The following is a 6,212-nucleotide window of genomic DNA, read 5'->3' as shown; positions in this document are numbered from 1 at the left end:
ATTGTGAAAATATTTGAATTGACATGGTTTCTTGTAACCTGCTTACTACTGTATAGCAATAAGATATACACACTTTGTATAAATGATTGTTAAATATAATAAACAAGATTTAGGTTTTGTACAATTCAGTGTAAAAAAATTGATATACATGTATTGTTAATAAAGTGTGTGTATATATATATTTATACACCAAGAAAAGGAATGAATAATGTCTTTGGGTGTTCGTTAATTTCAGTGGTGTAAACATGTATGATTTTGTTAATTTACCACTTCGACAAATGAGTTTGATCACTTTCAGTTTGTAATAATAATAATAATAATAGTCAGTTCTTGTTTAGCGCATAACACATGAATAACGTCTCTATGTGCTTCTAAAGGACTTGGATATTATTACCCCGGCTGTAGCTCAAGCAGCCTTTCCAGCGCTCGGCATTTCAAGGAATAAATTCCTGCCAGGTACCCATTCACCTCACCTGGGTTGAGTGCAGCACAATGTGGGTAAATTTCTTGCTGAAGGAAACTACGCCATGGCTGGGATTTGAACCCACGACCCTGTTTCAAAGTCCGGACATTAATCCACTGGGCCACAACGCTCCATGAGTAATGATACTCATTCTCCAATGCTTATGGGTGATGATGTTATATAGTTTTGATTGTGATGGTGTGTTGCAACATATTTGGTAACTACTAATTTGGGTAAAAGAAATTTTTTACCAATGGTGCACCTATACCTGACGGGATCTATTGTTACCAAATGTTACGTTATAACGTGATGTGCCTGCACATTTCGGTAACATGCCACAGTAAAGAGCAATTTCATCCATTGGACACATTCTTCAGGAGCCACTTCATCTAAATGCCCGGGGGGGGGGGGGGGGTGGCAGTCAAATGTATTGCTGTACACATGCGTGACCAAATTATTTCCAAACACCCCGTAAATGAGTTTTTCTCAGTGTGCAAAATAACCCCCTAAACAAGCTTTTCGCGGGCTTCATTTACACATTTTGGCCCCTAAACAAGTTGTCGCTAGAATATGACCCCTAAATAAACAAGTTTTGTAAAATCGGGAAGAACCCGAACACTTTTCAGGAACATGTTTGGCTGGTCTTTAAAAAATAGCTTTTGGGATAAAAAAAAAAATCCCCTATATACACCCCGCGATCGATTGACCATTGACCAGTCTTTCAAAACCACCCTTTTAAAACATCTTTTTGTTCTTGTTTTGTTTGTGCATTTGCAACAAAATTAATGGCAAGCGTGATCGAAATGATTTCATAAAAACAATTACATTTTCAATTTTGCGATCTGATGAGAAAATGATTGCAGATTGTATATCTCATATTAAAGGGATGGTCCAGGCTGAAAATATTTATATCTTAATACATAGAGTAGAATTCACTGAGCAAAATGCCGAAAATTTCATCAAAATCGGATAACAAAATTAATAATAAAGTTATTGAAGTTTAAAGTTTAGCAGTATTTTGCGAAAACAGTTTCCATGAATATTCATTAGGTGGGCTGATGATGTCACATCTCCACCTTCCGTTTTCTTATGATATTACATAAAATCATAATTTTTTCATTATTTCATACTTGTGTGAATAATATGTCTCCCTTATAATGAAATAAGTTGCAGCAATAGATGTCTAATGCACTAAATCATTTGTCAATCCAATTTTTCTAGTTCTTGGAGGAAAATTTTTGAATAAACCTAATTTCATATAATAAAATACAAAAGAACAAGTGGGAGATGTGACATCATCAGCCCACCTAATGAATATTCATGACGACTGTTTTCACAGAAAACTTTAAAATTCAATAACTTTGTTATTTGTTATCCGATTTTGATGAAATTTTCGCATATTGGTCAGTGAATTCTACTCTATTTAATAAGCTATAAATACTTTCAGCCTGGACCATCCCTTTAAGAAAGTCAATCGTGTTACAGAAAGGGCGAATGTGTGTGTGGGAGGGGGGGGGTATGATGAGAGGCAAGAGCCGAGGGGTGTGTATGCACACCTGTATGGGCCGCGTCTTACAATGAGTTACGATTGATCCAATCAAAAGTAACTCTATGGAAATCCATCAGTGTCATAATTTTTTCTACAGGAAATTTGCAAAATGTCCTTTGTAAACAACGGAGAACACAAAAAATTGTGAAGAAATCAGTGAATTCATGGATATACATTCATATCTATTTTTTTTAATTTATACCTTAGACCAAATGGGCATTGACATTTATGATTTGACGCATGTTAAAATTATTACGAAACTCGTTTACTTTATTTGATAAATGGTTGCTACAACCGCGTAGCCAGGGATTCATTTTTGGGGGGCGGTAAATGCACGCGAAGCGTGCCAGCACTTGCAGAGCGCGCGAAGCGCGCTCCCTAGGGGGTGGGTGCAGGGAGGGGGGGTTTCCCCCTCCCTTGCGAAGCGCGAAGCTTTCGGTGTTTCATAAATTAAAATGAAAAGGAGCCGTCTCTCTTGTCTATATTACTTATATCAGCTCCAATTCAGTTGCCTATATTGTGATTTTGAACCTTGTTTTCAAAAGTGATTGTGAACGCACAAAAAAGGGATAAAATGGAGGAAATTAAAATAATAATTACCCTGCGCGAAGCGCGGAAGCTAAAGAGTTTTATCATTTTTTTTGCAAAGAAAAGGGTCCCGAGAAAAGGGTATTCTCTAAGTCATATTGAATGCTTCACTTGGAAAGATCAGATTTGGTTACAAACAATTTAGCGACAGTGCAAATCTTTAACTCGCAAAACAGAGGAGAAGAAGGATATATGCCGGGAGGAAGATATTCATCCCCAAGCAGAGCAATTCGAAACTCTGAAATCTCAAAGGGCGGACGTTTCATCAAATGCAGATATCTCTATACCCATCGGATCTTATTCAATTGATTTTCTAAGATTATTTAACTTCATTATAAGGAAAATACCGCGAAAAAGTTGAAAATTCTGTGATTTATATTATATCAAAAAGGATGATGTATAATTTCTTTGACTTATCCTGAAGCGCTTCATTTTGAATGATAAAGGACCTTGAGTGTCATTCAAAATTTCAAACTGAGGGCGCAAAATAGGACAGAAGATGAATGTGCAGGGAAATGACATGAAGTTTAATAGAATTGATTTAAAAAATTGTACTTTTTTATTTAATACGACACGAATTTTATACCTTCCTCTTTTTAAATTAGGAACCTGTTTGCCCCCCCCCCCCAAATTATTGTTGTTTAGTAATGAGCTGAAAAGCGGGAGAAGTTACCTATATGGAGGTGACGGCAGAAATGGATATAAAGATTTGACCCGCCCGGAGCCGACCCGACCAAAAGTTGCGCGATCAATTTGAAAAAAAAGATAACTTCATACACTTTGGCCTAACCTTACTCTAATGCCATGCCCTCATGTATACATTTCAACTTGAACTGGCAAGAAACTGAGGTGAAAAATCAGGGTTAGAGAAAAGAAGAGGGAAACAAAGGAGAACTGCAATATTGTCCACATTGTCATTTGGAAGCAAAATTCAGGTATATAAATTTAGAGCAACAGTGAAGGAGTTTCTCTTTTGATAAAAAAAATAAAGAATACCAAGAAAAATCCACAAAGCTACCTTTCTTCCCTTTCCTCCCTCCGCTTTTCCTTTTCTCCTCTCTTTTTTCCCTTCTTTTTTTTTTCTTTTTGGGGACGTTTGGGGGGGGGCGACCGCCCCACCGCCCCCCCTGGCTACGCGCCTGGGTTGCTAGTCATCATATTGCAATCAAAATCCCCTAAAACAACAACATTATTTGTAATAGAAAATAAATTATCAACATTTTGTTCGAGTTTGTTGAAGAAACATCACAAGATTTTTTTTCTATGATAATCCCAACAAAAATGGAATTATACTTTGGCGCCGTTTTATTTCTAACCACATCAGTTCAATATCTTCACATTCTAAATCTTCCCGTCTTACGTAAGATATGTTATTCTTAATGTAGCACCCAACTCGACCCCCCCCCCTACAGCCCTGTGTCTTTATCATCATATGGTCATCTTCATTACAAATACTCATCGTTTTCAATAAATGGTAAAATCTGTAACAAAAATCTCCGGCACTGCCAATTTACAAATCCTTCTAGTGGATAGTGGAATGTTATCACATTTAATATGAACCCATGTCCCACAATTTGTATACAAGCATGGGCTTTCGATTTCTTTTTACGATAATAATAATAATTGAGCGCTCATCATGACCCAACCTCTCTCTTTCTCTCTCTCTCTCTTCCTTCCTCTTTGTTCTTCCCTTTCATCTGCCATCACCCCTATTTTTTTCTCTTTCTTTCTCTTTCATCCATGCACACAGGTACGTGCACCAGTCTTTCTTTACATTCACTTTCCATCCATCATTTTTCGTACTCCATCCATCACAACAGCATTTTTTTTTCTTCTTCTCGTTCTTACATTAATACTTATTCCTACAAATCTATCTTTTAACTTATTCTTTGAGGAATTCACACTCAACAAGTCCTGCTTTTTAGTGGATCCCTCCATTTCCTCAACATTTATTTAAATATTAATGATGCATGAATAAAAGAAATTATATGCAAAATACTTTATCATGAATAGTCTAGAATTATTATTATGATTATCTAATATATACACAACAAAAAAAGTAAGTCCCCCCTTAAACAAACATCAATAATTTCCGAACCAATGCGAGTTTTTAATATATTTTTACATGAGCGTGTAGGTAATTTTATAGGCTACCCTCTGAGTAAATGTTATGGACGTATTTTACGTCATGCTTCAGTGAGCTCCGTCAGAAGGCAAAAATGTCACTTTTCAAAAGTCACAAGCCAAATATCATGACTTTGATTCCATTTTTATTGGAACTAATTCCACATTCTCATCATGAAAAATAGTCAGAAGGCTTGTAAAAGGTACTTTTTAAAAGACGATACAACTTTTCTGGCTAAATTTCACGGTTGAATGAACAAAAGTCCAAATTTGCTATAATTGGATTTTTTACACATTTCTATCAATAAAAATGATAGAATGTGATGACAATTATTTTTGGGAAGAGCATCTTCAACAATATTCATTGTTTCACAGTTCAATGAACATTTATTGAAAACAAAAGATACGATTTTCAAATATCATAGGCAAGTATTGTTTCATTTTGGTAACTGAAAATGATCTTTTCTCAACTTTTTCGTTATGTTCATGACCAATTAACATGCTTCAATGGTTCAAACGCGTTTAATTAAACATTCACGCTTGAATGAACATGTGGAATGTGATTAGCTCTTTTTTACGTTATGGAAAAAATGCAATTTGTAACTATGGATATCTATCACAAACCTCCTTGCATGGTTCATTTGATTTGATTTTTATGAAAATCCCAATGTTTAATGCATCAGTGAGCACACAATATTCGAAAATTATGCAAATGAGAAGAAAGTTCAAGGCCCTGGCCCCACTCTGTGCCGTATCAAATGGTTATTTTGGTGTGCGCATATTTTGGATAGTGTTAATCTGAAGCCACGTGCGAAGTTTCATGAAAAAATTGTTCTCAGAAGTAACAAAAACCATCCATGAAACAAACCCTCATTTCATATTTGTTAAAATGTTGACTTCCTCTCTCATAGACTTGTGTACATTATGGGTGCATATGTTTAAGAATAAGTAACCCCTATTCAATGTGGTGGAACTTTTTTTCAAGGCTGTCTTTAGCAATGTCATTTGGCAGTAATGTTTATCAACCTATGGGCAGAATTCTGTGCAAAAATTAAATCGATTTGTTTATTTATGGATGAGTGAGCACACATCAAAGTGGGAAATTGGGTATTTTCAATGTCACAGACCCATTTTAAATGGTAATAAAGTGAATATTGGGGGCAAATTCGGTTTCAAATGTGACTTTAATTGCTGTTGTTTTTATCATCCATCATTTCTATCACCACACACTTTCCGAAGTTTTAAAATTTTCATGGTTGAGCGAGCACATTCGAAAACTTAGGAATGAATACTCTTTATACTGTATAAATGTATTTTTTCTTACAAATTCTCATGATCAGTTTAATTTATGGACAAATCAGTGGTGGATCCAGAATCTTTAAATGGGGGAGGGGCCTATAATCGGGGGAGCCACCAACATTTTCAAATTTTAACATGATCTAACAAGTTGTAGAGGATACTACCATAAACCCCTTTGATGATACGTCA

This window comes from Lytechinus pictus, chromosome 1 (assembly GCF_037042905.1).
Source record: "Lytechinus pictus isolate F3 Inbred chromosome 1, Lp3.0, whole genome shotgun sequence".
In the NCBI taxonomy this organism is placed as follows: Eukaryota; Metazoa; Echinodermata; class Echinoidea; order Temnopleuroida; family Toxopneustidae; genus Lytechinus; species Lytechinus pictus.
This window is presented reverse-complemented; position numbering follows the sequence as displayed.